The 21,500-nt window shown below is 34.9% G+C and overlaps 1 protein-coding gene and 1 long non-coding RNA gene across 2 annotated transcripts in view; one reads left to right on the plus strand and one right to left on the minus strand.

Moving 5' to 3' along the window:
• LOC114128162 (ephrin-B1) overlaps nucleotides 1-21,500 on the minus strand; it is a 236,810-nt gene that overhangs the window by 213,279 nt on the left and 2,031 nt on the right. The gene's annotated exons all lie outside the window — the stretch shown is intronic.
• On the plus strand, nucleotides 271-18,633 carry LOC126552063 (uncharacterized). Its single transcript, XR_007605921.1, has 3 exons — nucleotides 271-366; nucleotides 488-643; nucleotides 18,543-18,633. It is a non-coding gene; the product is annotated as an uncharacterized LOC126552063 (long non-coding RNA).

A 21,500-nucleotide genomic window follows, 5' to 3' on the forward strand; every position in this document is an offset into this window, starting at 1 on the left:
TAGACTTATATTCTGAATACGCACGAACGCACTACAGAGTTGAGAAATAACAACCAACCTATACGGCAAGGAATTCGTGAAATTTAAAACAAACCGTTTCAAGGATTGTGCGCAGATAAATCGAATTCATCGCTGTCGTCGAGATACAATAACATCTCTACAATAAAACTCTAAACGCCGACCTTTTAAACGAGTACGTAATAATAATGGATCCACACGTGTATATTAAAACATATTTGTATCTGTTGTTATGCATAACTACTATTATTGGTTACAAGGATAATATGTACATGAATATACATAATATACATGAAAATAATAATCACAACATTAGCGTATATTAATACGAATCGGAAGATATCGAAGGTACTTCCTAATTTTATAATATGCATTTTTTTTAGTAATAATCTATGTCAATTTATAACGAAACGACAGGCTCTTTTCTATCAATATATTTAGTATTAATGCGTATTTATTCTTCCAACAGCTAAACGTATCACATATAATTCGTGGAATAGATACCAAAAAAAACCATATTGGAATTCCATCAACCCAAAACATCGTTTACACATATATTATACACAATTACACACTAGATTGAAAGTCATCGAGACGGAAATCAGAGAAATTATCTCTAACAAAGGTATTTAATAAAATAATTTATTTCGATCAAAGTGACTAGTGTGTATAATTTAATACTATAATATCATATTGCTTACACTAAAATATGTTTGATCGATTCGAACGTTGTGTATCGACTGACCAACAACTGCATGTAATAAAAACTTAATGACGTCAAAACAATTTGCGAAATGGTGTTACCAGCTACTAGAACATAATATCATTCAGTTTTACGGTTATGTAGTACTGCAGTAGCGCCTATAAAAAAAATAAGAGTCCACGATTCGCGAGTAAATACTATAACCCTGGTCGTAGTAGACAAACCAATATTTATAATATAGAAGAGCTGGTATGTACGATGTTGAGTTCGAATCAATGACCGATCATAGCGTTCAAATGACCACTTCTATCCAGAAAACTCACCCAGAAATACATTTCATGAAAGTAGGTGCATCGTATCATTCCTAATCCTTCGTTGACTTATCTCGTTTCCTTCTTACGCCGGTCCCGATCGGTTTTCCATAGATCTCCGAGCTAGGAAAAACGCCGGCCGGACCTAACTTCATTGTGCCATACGCGTCGGTACAAGTACCACAGATGTAGGTTAGCATATTATTGTTTTCAGGCCGCGCGTACGCAGTCCTTCGGCTGGGCATCGGCGCGCGCACACAGCCACTCGTCTCGACGCAAAACCGGTATTCGTCGTCGTCGATGGCTGTCTCACTCGGTCAGCCGCTCGTCCAGCTCGCTCCGTCTCACTCGCCGCCGCAGCCGCTACGGTTCGATGACACCGCCGCGCATATTATACACACCACACGGCCGTAACGTATCTCATATTATTATTATGTATATGCGACGACGATTAGGAGGTATACTTCTTCTTCTTCTTCTTCGTCTCCTTTTCCTTATTCTTATTCTTATTCCTTCGTCTTTTTCTAAACTACCTCCACCGAGTTAGGTCCGTGCTTCTTCGTTTATAGCTGTATACACAAGGCACACAGTCCGATAGTCGTATTATTATTATTATGTTACACACTAGCCGTCATGAATCGTAAATTCTTTTCGTTTTCATCTGGACACTGGTATTGGTATTATTGGTATACATGTATACATTTTTTTTCGTTGCAAACTTAACGATAGATGAACGTGTATTTTTCCTATCGATACTCGTCGACAATCGATCGTGTTGGAATAATTAGCGAATAACAGCATCGGTCTTTACTCTTTACAATAATTATAATCATAATATACTATAATTATTACATACGACGAAATAAAAACGAACGCCGCCTGCTTCTCAATCTCCTTCCATCGTTTAAATATATACAGGCCGGTTTCGTAGCAAATCACGCGGTACTAGCACTATACGGATTGTACTTCGGGTATAATAACACGATAATAATATAGTAAGCTATAACATTAAATGCGAATTGTTTTCGTGTATATGCGTATACGTCACGTCTCAATCTATGCGTAATACGACGTTCTTCAATAACCGGTGACATTTTTTTTTCCATACATCATTTACACGGATTCGTATCGTTAATACTATACATCAACGGTAGACCGAATGTGGTTAATTTTGTTTGTACAGTAGAACGTTGGAGAGGAAGCGTTAAAGTGATAGATATTGTATTTCAAGTAAACTCATCAACCCGGAAAATTACTTGCGGGTCTTCTGCACACACGAATGCGATTCGCTAATACCAAAAAACTTAAGAGGAACGATTCAATTTCTGCAAATTTTATTCCTATATTTCATGAACGTATTATTACGCCGCATCGATCTCAACGATTTCCGGAACACACAGCTGCTATACACGAATAATGTTGTTTATAATAATCAATCATTATTAAATACGTCTTAAGCATGTATGAAATCATTGAAATCGATTTTTCGGTGTAGTATTATAATATTTAAGAACGCCCGAACGCGCCTTATATAAAAAAAAATATGTATATTAATTATGAAATTATGCAAAATAGGGAAGTTATTTATGTTCAGTCAACGGATCTGGAATAAAATTTATGGTTGAATTTCTTCCGATTAAAATTTAAATTGATTACAATTTTTTTTCATCGATAATTGATTATCCAATGCTTTAACTTTCAGTTTTTGATACATTATGTAAGTGGAGTTTTGTTATAAAATGGGAAGGCAAATATTTTTTTTTTTAAATGTTTCCAACTTCATTAGGTTACTAAAAAACTTGGTGTAAATTTAGGTCCATGAGACTCAATAGTAATACTTCTATTATGGGTGTCATACCGACGGTTGCGGCAGTGTGACATTCACAAATCGGACGTAGGTATATATAACCTGTGCGACGCGCGCCAACAATTAACCTTTTCAATCCACCGCGAAAATGTCAAAAGTCCGTTATCAACCCTTTCATCACAGTCGAAAACTATAATTATAATAAAAAGGCACCTATATAATATATATTCGTATACCTTAACAAAAGTTCACGGGCGTTTCTGGACACGAGAAACGCACGCTTAAAATGTATATAATATAAAATATATGGGTACCTACGTAAGCGGCAAATTATTCAAATTTTCAATCAGCCGACTGTATATTATATACACTGACTCTGCACAGTTATTATACTCGCCTGTTTTCCCTATATACGTGTATATATATATATAATATATAATATGGTCGTCGTCCGACGGTAGGTATGTGTATCCGTGTGCGTGTGCACAAAATATAACACACAACTTGTTTTTAACAATTTCCACTCTTTGTTTGCTGATGTTAATCCGATAATGGCCAGAGCACCGTTATATACGAAGTCGGACGTATACATAATTATTATTATACGATTATCGCCGCGCAGAGTTTTAACTCTAATCTAGATACTGGCGGAATCGTCGACAGTATAGTGGAGGGTAGCAGGCGACCCCACGGTAACCTCCCCTCGTTGCCAAAAGTACATGCCGTTTTCCATTAAGAGCGCCAATGTATATTATACACCGTACCTATATTATATTATATAATACGTTCGCATATGCCTTTCTCTTTCTATATAATATATATATATATATATTGGTATACAATATACGCGCCGTTATACAACGCGCTGTGGATTTATTTTGTTTTGCGTTTTTTTATAATATATTATTTTGGTGGGCTAGACTTAATAATATAACAAATAACAATATCTGAACACGGTCGTTTTAGCCCCGTTTAATGGTGTTGAACACGCCAATCAACCACCGACACCAACCACCGTTGTGTTTTATACGCGGCAGTCGTTGTACGTTACCTACCTATATAAACATATTATTATTTACCTCTATATGGCGTATGTGCGTGTGTAGTATAGGTACTAGGTATATATGCGGCATACGTTTTATTTCAATTATTATGTATATTTTTCTCTTCTCGCACCGACCATATCGGCGGGGACGTAATCGCGGGGCCGTTATTATACTGGTACAGATCACGCCATTTGTAAACCGTTGTAAAAAAAGAAAATTCGTATGTTGTGTTAGAAAATACCTATCAGTAAAATAAATACTTAATAATAAGTATTCACGTAGTAAGTAACCCTCCCTTCCCCACAAAAATGTATATTGTTATTAACGAGTTTACGTTCGAAACGAAAACTCTGCGAGGTGGTGACTAGTGAGATAAGAAATATTTAAATAAAAAATTATTAAAATATATCGCATAAAATACGAGTATAGTATACATCAATTCTATTAAACATAAACATAATATTCTTTATCTCCGGGGCGGGTACCTATACATATTATATAATAATAAATAATAATTCATTAACTACCAGGTATATAACTATAACTAAATATAGCATACGAGAACGAAGCCTGTTGCTATGTATATTTAGGTACCATATAATAATATTACAAACACCAGTTTATAATAGGTATAATAACCTATACACAGGTACCTAACGTTGACTAATTCTGTCTACCCCTTCTTTTCTTTATCACGTTTGAAGTATAACAGACACGTCATCATCGTGGCATTATTATACGTATATACGAAATAACGAGTGTAATGGTGATCGATCAAAAAACCGTTCAACACCCCCGCCCCATCATTTCCCTGTACATATAACTTCAGCAGCTCCTATAGGTCGGCGCGGGGTTGACGATAATATAAACTCGTATAATACGAGATGGTATGCCGCCTCTGCCGTAGCAGACGACGATGCCCGTCGGTCTGTCATCCCGTCTGTCTGCTCATAGACACTAAACGGAAAAGGTCCAGAAATATCGGCCCATCGACCGCGCGATATACAACATAAGATTATAATACTTGTGTGTACTTACATAATAATATGTACTACATATAAATGTTGGTTTTACAACTCCACTATGGTGTAGTGTTGTGTGTGATTCGACACAATGAGTTGTGACGGCGGGTGGACGGTCGGACGGACGACGAGATCTGTTTCTTCGCCGTGTACTGCGATAAAAATTCCGTCGAAAAAAATAACAAATCTGGGCAGGTAACCGTTAATTATTATCATATACTCGGATCGTGTTTTCAAAGAAAATATTGTTATGTCTTGCAGGAATTGTAGGAAAGAAAATAATTATACGTCCCACGTGTCCGCGCGTGCGAGTGTGTGAGTATATGAGCTGCGACGACCTAAATTATGGGATAATATAACTGTACGCGATCGCCGTAATCACCGTATATTATGTACAAGAGACGATTTGATCGCGGGAAAATCTGGGCAAACCGATGACAGGGGAACCGACACCTTCATTACGAATCGGTTATTATATCGGTCTGAATTCCACAGACAGCGGCGACAGACTACACGGTCGTTTTGAATTTTTTTTTTCGTGTACCTATATATAATATACTTACACAACCGCGCATCATTATATTATGATGGCTGTTATAGGTTATATGTATTATACGCGCGTCGTCGTTACATCGCGTCCGGGCGATAAAAAATAAAATACGAAATTTAAAGCTCGTTTATCACCGTCATCGTTTTTACCAATAGGTATATAAAGTACAATGTTATATATTATAAAAACGCGACTAGCTTAAAAGAGAAAAAATCAATTGTATAAATTAAATACCACCGAGCATTTTTCTTTAAAAACATATTTCAATTTCAACAAAATGCGTGTACGCAATTTAACGAACGGAATTGTTAAAAGGGAATTGGTTGTCGTACACGTTATGACCAGCTGCTACTCGTGGAATGCAGTACAAACGGCTGCAGAGTATATAAACGGATACAAAACCATTATCACACAATGAGAACAAGATACACAAAAGTATACCCACTGTGTTCCCTCGATCGAAATATTTGTCAAAAACGTAACATCGATTACCATGATAAATGATGATAATAATAATAATAATATGATCGAGATGGTATACTGCAAACACATGCGTATATATTTATGCCGTTGGTACGTGGACCGGAAGCGGGTCAAAACGGCGACGGATAGACGGATACATATATAAAGAAAACGATTGTAAAGCTTAAAAAATTGTACGTTAAAGTGTAAACACTCGACCCAATTGAAACCTCTCTGATTGAGTCGTATGTTTACCTATCTATTGAGTTATTGAATTACGAGAAGAAGCCTGAGCAAACTACAAAATGTATTAAATTTCGTCGAACCACTGTGGTGTACGCAGAATGTTTCTCTGTCACACCGCCTCTATCTTTCTCTTTCTCTTTCATCGTGTCTGTCTCTTATACACCCGTTCTTCCATCAATGCACGGGTAGGATACACGTTTGATAATAATAAAATTATGATTATTAATGTTATACGGCAGATGTGATACGCATTCAGTATGAATGACCGGCACGGCGTCGTCCCACATTTGAATATATTTCATTTCGTGAAAAAAAATGATGTGATTAGAATGGCTTGTTAGTGTGGGCCCGGAGCGATAATTAAACGGATTCATTTATATAATATTTATTGTAATAGTAATAGTAATAATATGATCGAATGACTTTTGTGTCCAACCCGTTTTCTCTCGGTGCATACACGAAAAACCTTTTTGCAGAGCGCGCTTATTATAACGTATACAGTCGTATAATATAATCGTGTACGTATATATTTCACGCGCCGCCTCTTCAATTTCGAACCGTTCAAAATTAGTTTTCATGTTGATTTACGATGGATTGTCAAAATCCTACTGCGCACAATGTAGTATTAATATATTATATTATAATAGCGTAACCGCAACAATAATGTTTAGAAACGACGCGCTGTGGCGAGTTCGATTAATAAATCTGATGATGGTAACAATAATAATAATGAAGTATCGGACTCGGGTGATTATAATGGGATAGCTGAAAATCTGAGACGGTTACGGAGTGGACGATTGTACGTGTACTATAGAGCTTCTCGACCTTCCTGAATTGTCGTCTGCTAACGTATATCGACAACGATGGGAGTATACACACTGACAAATTTTATGGCAGTTTAGGGTGACATTTATCATATATTAACATTAGGACACAATTGCAAATATTGAGCCATGCACACAGTCTCGGTGAATCATTTACATCCTGATGGAAACATTACCAAGATATAAAAATTAGTATACTGTGTAATATAATTTTTGTTTTATTCAAATTAATTGACAATATAGTACATTTGACTTTATGGTTATACAGCCAAAATGTATAGGTAAAGAACAATAAATGATAAATTTATTTTAATAATTTCTGTGATTGCTGTGACGTGGGCTAAGGGCATGCGGCATATAATATATTTCAATTATTTTTCCGGCAAACTGCAAGTCGGACGTAACGACTATATACCATCAGCCTTTAGAGTTGTTTTATATTTAGCGCTGCAGGGCAGGGGTTAGTAAACAGGGGTAGCTATTATTGAATATTATTGAAATTCTCCGGATTACAGTTTTTTTTTCACGAAATTTCAAGAATTATTCTCACTCGCGCTCCATCCATCATACGCCGTCCGTCCCGCGCGCTCCCCCAGCAGACTCATTGTCGCAACGTCACTGGCTCGCGACTCGCGGCGCCCGCGCGGGCGGAGACACTTGTACACCTACCCGACGCACTTGCCCCGCGCCCGCGAACCCACGGTAGCTGTGCACATACCGAGACACCCGAGAGTGTGCGTTGGCTCTCACGCGTGCGTGCGAGTACGTGCGTGTGCGTTATAATAATTTTAATTGGAAACGTGAAGAGACGACGACGTGTGTGAGTGCATAGAGGTACATAAGGCGCGCACCGCACATCGCCACCCGCTGTATACAGAACGTCGAGCGGACGGAGGGGCGGATGTTCGCGCACACTCGCACGCCGAGTTAATCACGGTGCGTATACGCGCGCATAATGCGCTAGTTGCACGCAGCAGTTCCGGTCGGCGGCAGCGGTGGCGGCAGCGGTGGCGGTCACATAGGCGGCGGCGAGGTGCGCGCCTTTTGGCCACGCCTAAAACGCGATCCGCCTATTTTCGCGTCAGACGGGGTAGGAAAAAAAAAATTATTAAACGGGGAAAGGACAAAAAAAAAAATTCTCTTTAGTTTTCGTGTGTGCATATAATATACGACGCTCGCCTCCGCGGTGAGTGCATTATGCACCGGTGCACAGCGCACGCATTATAAACGCCCGTGCGTGCAGCACATATACGTTAATATAGCTGGTACCCATATAGGACGTCGTACGTGGACAGACTGCATGGGAGACCATATATACCGTGTGTGCAGTCACCCACCCCTTCTGCCCACGTACCAATGTGCAGTGTATATTATGTGTTCGTATACTATTATGCACCTAGACATATAAATTATGTGTTATGTGTGTATATCTATACATACATATGCTTGTAATGATACAACATTATTACATATTATTATACCGTGCGCGCACACGCCTGAATGAGAGAAGTGTCATTTGTATATATACATAATATGCGAGTGCAGTGCGAGAAATTTGAACAAAAAAAATATGACAAAAATCGTCATCCGAGTCTTCGCCATAAAAATTATATGTGTATATAGTATATATTATTATTATACACGAAACGCGAGAGAAAAGAATGACGATGGGGGAGAAGAAAAAATGCGTCCGTCGACGACGACACCGCTGCACCGCCGCCGACACCCGCGTAGGAAATAATAATAATATTATACACGGCCGTTGCGTGCGAAAGTACCAACACATTATTATGTGTATGATGTGTGGCCCGTCCGTTAAAACCGGTTTTGGGGTTCACAGGGACGATTATGTTACCGGGTCTGGAAGGTGTAATACGCGACGGCAGCAACAGCAGCAGCAGCAACTAGTCTATTAAACATATTATAATATCATAACGGGCTCAACGAAAACTGCGAGGTCCTCGCCGGTCGCCAACACCGAGGGGGTGGATGGAGGTCATTATAATAGTATATTATACTGCTGCCGCGGGACAATAATACAATGCCAGTAGACGGACACACCTCAGGATTTATGTTCGTTTTGATCCCCACCCCCGCGTAACACTCTCGGTGTGTACAATATTATATACGACCAACCTTCGTACCGCGAAAAAAAGTCGGAATTTTCGAACAAAACGTTTTGATTGTATTGTGTGCGGAGTTTTCAAACACCTGCGACCCTGAGGAGCGGTCGTAGAGAGGAGGAAGAAGTTTCCGTCGGGTGGGTATTATTGTTATATAGTTGTCGCAGTCTTTTTACGTGCGACAAATTTTTCGTACATTGCTATAACACTACACCTTCATCCGCACTCTTACAATATTGCAATATTATAATAAACAGCCATGCCGAGCGATCTGTAAACATTATAAAAGTTTTTGAACGTATACTAACGAAGAAACACAAAAGGAATCAGTCCCTGCGTCGTCCATACACGCTATCGGGAGCAGTCCAATGGAATTTTTTAATATAATATTGTAAAAATCAACGTTTTCCTCGAACGATAATCGCGCAATATCTGTACGTTCATGTATTATAATATGAAAACCGAGAGTCGAACTCGGTTGGTAGGTGTTACATGGCCTTTTATTAATGTGAAAGTATGATGTGATGAATTTAGAAATAGTTAAATGGTAGTAGTGATTTTTCTGGAAATTATAAATTTTTAAAACACCAACATTGGTATTGAATATATACAGGCGGGGTTAGGTTAGGTCTGAATATTTATTAATTTTTCACTAGTAATAACGGAAAGTCAAATCGTAAATTAGAATCATATTTAACAGGCATAATACCCGTAAATTGTATTTATCTTGTATTTGTATAGCAGCTTTTCCTTGTATATAATAATATAGAAAATACATGTAGTAAAAAAATGTCACCCTGTATAATGTCTCTAATTATAGTGGTATTTGTTTTATTTTCAGGGATTTGTTTTAGGTAAATTTAACCAACATTATAATATATTCCGAGTTTTTGACGAAACTTTCTAGGGATTACCGTTGAGTAAATACTGAACACTGAGAACTAAAATACACTCTAGGGCCGCGCATCTCCATAACTAAACCACCGTCGCACGCCCCTCCGCGAAGTCGCCACATGTAACATCACTTAACGTAATTAATTTCGCGCTCGACCCCGAAGTAAAATGTTTCATATAATTCGATTTTTTTTTCCTCGTCCACTTTTCCCTGCTCAACCAGCTGAGCGCGCTCGCAGTTCGCACCCGTCGCACAAGATCGCAACAGCAAAAACAAACAACTTTGTAGGGCCGTCGTTTTTTCTCTCCCATTACTATCCCGGCACTTCATATTTTTTGTCTAAAATTCCTATATTATTACTATTATACTTGTTATTAATATTGTATTTTATGTCTGATGTATTTTTACATAATGTTATCGTCCGTAAATGTTGCTGCAGAGTATTCTAATGCATCTTCGCACTCTGGTCGACAAAACGTTACCGATCGTAAAAGGTTATACATTGTTATTGCGTAGCGCGATATTGTGTACCTATACCTACAACACTAAAATATGCAGAACGGAAGTACGACGTTTACCGGTCGATTAGTTCGAAATTAAGCTCGGCACACCACGGAGACGAGAAAGGAGCACGCCGTTCAGCAGTCCTGTTATAATTACCGTGGTTTTATTTTTCATTTTCATCACAAGTTTCCCAAACCCACAAGTTTCCCACATCACAACACTAATTAAAGGCAAATGCGTCCACGTCAAAAAAAAAAAAACAGATTAGACGAAATTCGAAAAAAGCCGGATATCCGAAAATCATTTTAAATTTGTATTATACGTGATAAACTTCTAAATGTATATACTTACCTACCTAACATATCAGTTGTCAGATGTTAATTGTATTTAATGATGTATTTCATCACACCTACGTTAACTGTATACATTATAATATTACAGTACGTATAATATTATAATTTGGTATATTATACTTATTATTAGCATTTCGTATACCGCAAGAAACAATAATAAAAGTGCAACAAAAGATAAATAATTAATATCGACCTAATTCAGCCAACATTTTACGTTTAATATGACGTATATATTTTCTTGTATTTTACTGACTTCTGTCGTCGTTGATCAAAGCTACACAGTTATAATATATTATATTGCGAACAATCAAATTCTACCATGTGAGTTATTTTATTCGGTTGGCCGGTGGCAAAAAAAAACTCTTCTCATTTCAATTTAAAAAACAACTCGATCGGTAAAAGATTGTAAAGGTTTTCTCGCGAGTAATCACATTAATGGACGCAATCCGGTAAATGCGACGGCGTGTAAAAGTCACGCGGCTGCTATATAAAACATAATTAACTGCGTATTAAAATGTTCGAACTGTGGTTAAATATCGTCGGGAGTTTTAAGTTGCGGCTAAAGTATATTTACCTAACGAAGTTTACATTTTGATGAGTACCTACCACGACGACGACCCGGACGTTTTCAAAGCTGTGCCGAACGGGTCAATGAAATTAGTTTATTTTAAAAACCAACCCAGACAGCGTCGACGAATTAAAATTCAATTCAATTCTATTGCATCCGTGATCACCCGAGGTATTTACAACTATAAATACAATATCTTTAAATAAATGACGACACTCTGCAACGTTAAGGCAAGTTCATAACACTTTTAGTGAAACTAATGACTAGGTACGTCAATTGTATTGTGCCCATACAATGAGTATATAATAACCCATTTATTATGTATAATATAATATATATATATATTATATAGGTACCAAACCTATACATAACCTATAAAATCCATTAAAATATTGTAATTTCAAAGTAAATAATTCGTCGATTATTAAAAAATCACTAACTGACATGATATTGATCTGTGCAATCATTGCTGTAAAAAAAATCTGGTTTGACGAAGAAAGTCATCCAATGTTAATCGAATATATGATAATATAACGTATACAATTAAGTGTAACTGATAGAACACACATAAACGTGTGCGTTTTGATTCTTTACTAGAGATTTAAGCAAAGGTGTTTGTGATTTGATTTTTCTAATGAGCCAATGAGTCCTAAATATTTATAATAATGATATAATTATATAATATTTGAGATAATTTATTATTATTTGCGACCAATATTAGCGAACAAAAGTAATAGGAAATTATGTTGTGTTCAGTGTATGTATCATTACAGTCCATACATACATATTTTAAATACAAATTAAATTAGAGTATACATTATTGAAATTTTAAATGCAATATAAAAATAAATAGCGGTACATGTTGATAATTTATAATTGCATACATTAATTTTTTGAAACTTTTTAAAATACTCGTTTTATCCACTAATTAAAAATATAGATATTGTATTCTCATTTTTAATAAAAATATAACATGCTGTACCTATAGATATTAAACTACAATGGCGACTATAGAAGGACGATAATAATTAATCTTGATCCCCGACGATAAAATATTTAAAAAAAAAAATTTATAGGATAATGTTAATAGTATATTTTTATGAGGTCCAATTAATAATAATAATGCAACCATTCCGTGAGAAACTCGCCGTGACGGAAATATTAGGGCGTAACTCCCTTCAAGAGGATTACCAAGATATAAAAACATCCCGGGAGCCGAAAAATCCTACTTACAAAGGGTCAACAATTAATAAAAAATAAAATTAAACTAACTCCACACACAAAAAATGTTATAAAAATAAACATGAATTTAAAATTAATTAACTTTTCTTTGAAAAACTGTAGTACATTTTACGATATTTTTACAAATTATTTTCACTAACGATTTACAATGAACATAACAATAGGTGGATGAAACGACAGTCGGATATGGTTTAATTGCTATATACATTTTTCATCGCCCTCATAAACGCGGAAATGTACGTATGACAAGGCGAATGTAAAAAATCGATACTTTCTCAATTAATATTTGTCATGCATTGGAGAATTTAGAATATAATAATTTTGGACCGGAAAACATTAATTTAATACCGTATACTCTGACATGACCACGTATTCAAACGGTTCTGAGAAAACCGTTCATGTGTCCCTCAGTCATATTTGACATTAAATTTTCGCCAACGAAGCAAAATTCGCCTAAAACGAAATATGACTACCTACCTATATTATAATAAACCGTTATGCCTGCCTAGACTGTTTTCCCGATTTTTTTTTTAAACCTCTGGTCACTGCCATGTAAGTTAAACAAAAAAATAACTACCGATAATTCGAATCGGGCATTTTCCCGTGTACACATTAATATCATTATTATTATTTTGGGGACCACCAACATGGCTCGTATACGCGACACGTTTTCGATTATAATATTTATAATATATTATTATTATACCCACTCGTATCGCATGATGCCACCGAATGACGCGCCGCTACACACTCTTTTAAATCAAACAAACCTCTCGTGGTCCATATTATTATATATGTATACACTATTCAGAACAACATTATAATGGTCAAGACGACTGTTTATAACTGAGAGTAGATTATACGTATACACCTACCGTCGCCACCGACAAACACTTGGAGCTACATAAAAAAATAACGTATATACAATCATGCATTATATACAGATAGGTACCAGAGTACCTATCCATAATGTTGTTCGTATGACGTCCTCGTAAAAGATAGAGTAGAAAAATAGAGAGAAATAATAACAGTATATATATTTTATTGTCCGAGTATGCATGTATGTGGCACACTCAACAGTTTATTCATATATTACATAATATATATAGGCGTATCTGTATGTATACATGCATGTGTGTGTGTATATCGGGTGTGTGGGGCTAAGTTATATAAAAAGTACCAGAACCTGGGCACAGGTATGCAGCTGGTATGCTGGGGCGCAGGGGTAGAGGTTACCCGAGGTCAGACAGTCATGCGTGCGTGAGTATCTGTGTGTGTGTATGCGTGAGAGAGGAAGACAAAACTACTGCTTGTGACTACTCTACAAGACTACACGACGATGACGACTATCACCGCCCTTTACGTAGGTCACATACCGCAATAAATAAACGTGGATTGAAAAAAAAAATATTCCAAATTTCCACGAGTTGAGGGGATGTAAAAGTTAAAAACGTATACTCGGGGAAAAAATTGTTTTTTTACTCCTGTTCATTTATAGTTTTTACAACCATTTATTTCTTGCAAAACCAGTGGAGGGCATAACGATTGTAATTTGGGGAATTTTGGGGTTCAATTTTATTAATAAATGTACTATAATAAAATACTGACAAAAGTATTGATTATAAACAGAAATATTACAACGTAGTACGTAATTTACTTTCTTTTTTTCCTAATAACATAAAAATGTGTACAAAATAAAAATAAAATCAACCCCCTCTCAAAAATAAATGTTATTCAATTACGCTCTTGCGTTGTCGGGTCCATTGCAAAAAAGCACAATAATTTATACTTGGTTTTATCTCGTTACCATACGTCAGCTATATACATATTATAATATTATTGTGTAATTTCATGATGTCGATAACGCATCGGAAATAATGTCAAAATCGATAGTAGGCGAAACGGAAGCGGACTGCGGCACGTTTAAAAAAATCTGCACATCCCATTAGAATAAAAGCAGTATTAAAATACACAGTTACCGTTGACAATCTCGTTCCTGAGCGTTAAATAAATATTTTTATAAACCGTACGTCGTATCATTATTCGTTACGTTTCCGTCCCACAATCGACGAGATTGAAAAATAAAATACACGTTCGACATAACGCTGCCCGCTGTCCCCTCGAGACAAGTTGCGCTACGTGATTTGTATAATTTGTGAAGGCAGAGGTACCTATAAAGCAGTAGATTTCTGGCACGTTTCGATGTTTTTTCATTTCTGACACCATGGGCAAGGGTATACGTTTTAAATTTAAATATATATAAATATATATACACACTATATAAAGCAGTTCGGCGGAAGATTCGACGAGTTGAATATTGTGGATTTTATTTTATATGATTACATACGCATAATGCAGTTTATGCGATTTTGTTGGGAACGTGATTCGAAAACGATGGTTTGATAAGCGATTTTTTCAAGAAATTTTAAAATATTGAAGAAAACACGCACAAAAATAATGTATATATTACAACTCATAAATCAAGCACAATTCGACAACTTATTTAAATGACATTAAATGTGTGCAGCATCAATGAATATTAATTATTTAGTAATTTTGGTATTTGTTTTTAAGATTAGATTGCTTCACGACATCAATCAATATTGACACTAAGTGTTAATAGTCCGTTGAAAAGTCTCGTTTTTAATCACACTCTATTAATAATCTATTAATTATAGATTTAAAAACGCAAATGCCTTATTCTTTATCGTTAGTATGAGTCATAAACACATATACAATACACAAAGTCAATAGTAACAAAAAAAAAGGAGGGCGCTTTTTACGGTATTTTTTTTTTATATTAGGTAATCAGTTAATCACAGTGATGTTATGACAATTATTATTTATTAAATTAGACATATCTTTACATAATTATATAGACGATAGGTATCCATAAATAATGATCAGACATATTTTTTCATAGAAAAAATGTAGGTAGTACTAGGTACACATTTTGAAGTATTAATCGTGTAAATACATACACGTCATTATGTTTAGTACTTATCGGGAGAGATTGTTTTTAAACAGTTTATTTGCTTTGATTCGGTATTGAGTAGATAAATAAATGTCAAGATGTACATTATATAAAACATTTTTAAAATTTTTACTGTTGTTAACCATTCGAAAATTGATATAAACGTAATCAAATGATTTATCACAAAATGAGAAACAATCTTTCTTCAATACACTCTAATAAGGCAGTGACTAACAAAGTCGTCGATATTGTATTTTCTAACTTATAAACGGAATCAATTTCAAAGAATAATGATAATTATAAAAATAAACAACAAGAAAAAATAAACTAAGTATATTCTTGGGACAAGTTAAAGACTGGTATAAATACAGAAATTAATGTGAAGGTGTCTCCAGACGATTAGTTCATTGTCCATAATTTCTTCTAATGTCTTACACTAACGTCTGTAAACACGTTTTTTTCAAGTTAATATTTATTATAAACGATTATTTAATTTTTTTCGTTCTACTGCCCACATCCCTTTTTATTTATCTCTATTTTAGTATTTTTAATAGCCGTGAATACTCGAGTGTTTTGGATACAAGTTCATAAAAAAAAAACCAATAATGGTATCGGCATTTAAATTTTATTTCGAGTAATTAACAATTTAAAAAATGTGTAATGTGTGGACAGCCATATTATACGACCAGCAATATGTGCCTGGGCCAATTTTTAACACTCCATAATACTCGGCTATTATCTTAATTAATAATAAAAGAAAAAAAACGTTGATTTTAATTACTGTTGACAGCTCATCTCGTATCAGTGGGTCATTATTATTTTATCATCGTGGCGTATTATTACCAAACTATTACTATACTATTACCACTACTACCGCGTCTACTTTATGTATACAGACTTATATACATCCAGCCCCGTTTAATTTGAATATGAATTGTCACATGTTACCGAAAGAAAAATTACAGCCAAAAGTTATAAATATGGATGTATTTTATCGTTGTAGCAGTGACCATTATTTATTTCATTGCTCATTAATCTTAGAGTAACTAATTCAATGAATTATTACCAGACAGACTAGGAGCACAATCAAGGAAATTCAACTAATTTAATTGTTCCGTAAAGTTCCTATATTTAGCAAGACATATCCGGCGCAGGAAACGAGAATTTAAAAAATAATTTGCATTTATTAGAGAAAATATGCATAAAAGAAATTCTTTGTGCTGTTGGAAAATAAATATAAAATGCATAATAAATGACGTGTTCCATTGATTTTTTTTAATATTTGAACTCTAAAATGAAACAAAATTTTTATTTATATTTTATAATAGGTACATTACCTAGAAACATTGTAATACAAAAATAAAAAAACTTAATTGACGAAATATGTTTGTAATATTTACTTATTAATATAGGAAAAAACTGTTTTTCCTTATGGTTTAAGATTTTAATATTCGTCTGCGTTTTCTTTCACTAAGTACAATAACACCATTAAGACTTCAAAATGTCAATGTGTCGATGGGAAAACTCTTGTCGGATCAAAAATATCATATGCTCACTATATTAACCATACCATATCATAATGCTACGTTAATTAGTCATAATGGGGTAACCATTATCTAAATTCTACACGACATAGGTACAAAATATTACATTGTACTATTAATTATTAAATAAGAAGAACAAGGTATGTCGTAAAATCAAATAAACGATAAAATAAACGATCTCGTTTGCACAATACTATGTTATAATACATCTAATTTAATCTTATATTTTAAAACCATATTAAAAAAAAAACGACAAATAGAGGTTTCGAATTCCCTAAATTAAACGACGAAATTCGAAAAATGTTTACGTACAAAGAATTCGTTATGTGTCATTGCTATTCGCTTGTACTGCTTGTATCACTCACCCCGTAACCCGACTACAGTATATAGGTGGACACTATAGTACTATTTTTTTCGGGTAAAAATACTCAGCGCTCGCGTAATGTGTCGACCCGCGCAACATCATATTGCATAATATAGTATAATGGGTGTGTATAATATAATATATTACATTATGTACGTTATAATTCACTATAATATACAGTGCGTGCATTACTGAGTTTGTTCGGGGCAGTACAAAAAATGCCGCCAGTGTTAAAAAAACGACGGCAAACGCGTCTGTGTATTCGTGAGGAATTTTTCGGGACAGTTTTCTTTCTTTTTCTTTTTGTTTCGATCGGTCTCTCCTACTTGCGATACTACCTAACTAATCAAACCATCCGACAACTGTTTTTTCGGATAGACATACTCATGTGCCAAATTCCACAGGTATATAAGATTGCCACACGGCGCGAACGCGACATACATAGTTATGGTATCACAATTACCCATTGTAGGTACGACATTAAGATTTTGTGTGTATATAATTTTAAATTTTACGGATTAGGGAAAAAAACGAAAGATATTACATAAGTAGAGTAGGTCGAAGGCGCTTCATAGAAACGTTGTCGGTACCAGCGAAAGTGAAGGTGATGGTATAGTGGAGAATAAGGGGTCGTCGTCATCGTCGATAGTTTGACACTTTTGCCCCCTGACGGCCGACCAACCCCTACTACTACGCCGCGCGTCCAGACTGGGACTCAAGTACGTCGTCCCTACGAAAAGCGGCACGAACACGCGGGGGCCGCTTATGCATGAGAGGTCGGCGGGGTGTTCGCTTATATATTATTTATATGTATATGCCGATTTTACACCCCCTCACTTACTATCACACATAACTAACTACATTGCAACCACCCGTTATTATACCGGTGGTGAGTAAAATACTGTTATTTAATGTTTTTCCAAGACCACCATAATATTATAATTTATAATACATATTTTATTTTGTTTTGTTTTACATATTGTTAGAATCACCAACGTCACTGCAAGTAATACACGTCAAAACAATCGAACGCCATCCATATATGTCTACCATGTACCTATATTGCAATAACGAAGAAAAACGAAAATACGCGTACATCGAACATCTTTACGGTAATAATAATACAATAAATAGTCTAGGAGCTGGTATAATAATATGATAGATACTAGATATATAATTCGAATGATCATCCTCGGTGGCCTTCGGATGATATTCTTCGCTAAATGTGCTGGAGAATGGAAAACAACTATATTTAGAACCTATGTGCATATATGTATATATGATAGGTTATCGGTTTTATTTTTAATATTATTTTAACAGAGAAAACTCGGTTTTTATTTTATTTAATGTTCAAGTCGGGATCCGATACATTAACTGAGATAGTGATTGGAGGTGTAACATTATACAAATAGGTACAGAATACTACCGGGAGATAATATGCATGTTATTTAACTAGGATGTATATATGCTGACAAGTAAGTTTAAGTGTAGATTATTAATTGATAACACTTTAAATTGATTATAAATATTTTTTCGTGTGAATGAAAAAAAAATGCGCGTAAATGCAACAATAAGTGGAGCATCAGAGAATAAAAATAAATAGAACCTTAAAACTATACACCTAAGGTTAGAATTCTGTAAAAAAAAGAACAAAAAAAAACTGTAATAACGACAAGCGACAACACATAATGTAAAGTAAACGTATAATAATTAATATAAAATGTAAACTCGATTTATAACTGCTATTAAACGCTAAAACTAATTTCTCCAAAATAAATTTACCTAGGTGGTGTATTTATGGATTTTATGTCACGAAGAATTTAATTTACAGTGAATAATAATTAGAGTTTAATAGTTTATGAATAAAATAACTGTGTTATGCAGTATCAAAACTGTACTTATATTATGATTAATAATGAAAAAATACCAATTACCTCACAATAAAAAAAACATTTACTCAACCTGTGTTAATTGGATTAGATCAATTAAATATTGTCTTATTTTTAATCATTATAGGAGATTTATTAAGATATACCTAGTAAATATGCCGGTCTATAAAACAATAAACAATAACCTTAACTTCAGCAAAAAACAACATCAATAAAAATAGAAATAACGTTATGCGTGTTATAGTCTTTTTTTGGTATCTAAATTCTAAAAATAATATGTATTATTATAAGAACATTTATTTTAAGGAGTACACCAATAATTAAAAAAAAAAAACAAGAATTACCTACAATTTTTCAAGAGATCAATTTTCAATAAATTATTGATATACGTTATCTGTTGTGATATGAATACATTTTAAAACACATACGTCACATCTCGTGGCAATTTTTTTGATAAACTTTCTCACGGAACTTCCCGATCATGGGACGTATAAATCACGGTCGTCTTATCAAATTCTATGGATCCATTATGCTTCCCGGGGGTGGGCGGGGGTACGAGAATAGGATACGAGATAAAAATGGAAAAAAATATAGAAAGAAAAAAACCTCTCCGTTTGTTTCCCCTGCTCGCCGGTCGGGAGAACTCTTTTTACAGCGTTGCTGAGTGCGTCCGGAGGAATCATGAACATTCATCAAATTCCCAAGGTTAACACATACACACACACACACACACACACAAGCTCCCTCCGTTCGGACACACGCGGATGGATCGAAACCGGTTACGGTCGAGGCCCGCGAGAAGAGAATATTATTATCGGTTGGAAAAAAAAATAATAAATATATATAATAATATTAAAATCCGTATTACTAGGCAGGTAGTTTATTTCTTTATATTTAAAAAAAAAAATAAAACAAAACGTTCACTTTTGTCATCTCTACCCCCGCAACCCGCGTTCTAAAGGGTATATACCACATGTTATTATGCATCGAGACAAGTGACTACAGGGAACGCGTCTTATAAAGTGTCGAAAATCGCCGAAACAAAAAGCACTCTGCCCGTCCAAGAGAAAGAAGAAAAGAACAAGTGTCGTCGTGTGTTCTGACAAACGCGTGTGTCTATTGTGTGTGGCCACGGTAACCATGTATTAACATATAATGTGTCTTGTAAAATATTGTTAAAATAATATGATTTATCGGAACGTTTTTTAAAAATGACAAATTGACCGATTCGTAATTCCGTGTATTTAAATATATACCGTCTTACAGAATACTGTGTATAAAATGAATACATTTTCGCCTTAACCTATTTCACCGTGTAGCAAACAACAGTCCGTCGACCAGTATCTATTATATTTTAACAACTGTATTTCTCAGATTTCATTTCATTTCGTTTTTTTTTTTTAATATCATACCACTGGCAAAACGATGACTTACGTTGAGTTAGTTATCACGGCAATAATTTGTAGTCGACAATAAAATTAGAAATAAACGCAAAGTTATCATTTATTATTATTATTATTCTTAAGATGTTCGGTTTTTAATAATAATAAAAATCGTGTCGCGTTGGACAGCTACCATGTCGTTCGTTTAACACGATTTGGACAACGACAAAGAAAATAGTATTATATATATTATTCTTGTAGGTACATATTACATAAGCCAAGTAGTGAGCGTTCAAAAAAAATATATATCTACTTTAAGAACGAGTAAGATTACTACAACGAATGTTTCCTAGTAAAGACTTCATTGTGAGCCACGATAACCACATTTGGAATAATGACTCGTTTGGTATGGTATTTATAAAAATAAAAATCAATTTTTAGATTTTGCTTTTAAGGGTTTTCAGGTTGAAGAAAAATATTTTTGTTTTGAATCACCAATTGTTTCGGTATTAAAGCACCGACGACAATCGGTTATAATCAAACGCGAAATTGTTCATATAGTAGCGGTGAATGACAAAAATCGGTAGGTAGACCCGCTTAACTATTTAGGAGTTTAACGGTGAGTCCCATCATTGCACTGTCGTCGACACCGAAAATTACAGACGCCTGGCCG

The sequence above is a fragment of the Aphis gossypii genome, chromosome X, assembly GCF_020184175.1.
Source record: "Aphis gossypii isolate Hap1 chromosome X, ASM2018417v2, whole genome shotgun sequence".
Lineage (NCBI taxonomy): Eukaryota > Metazoa > Arthropoda > Insecta > Hemiptera > Aphididae > Aphis > Aphis gossypii.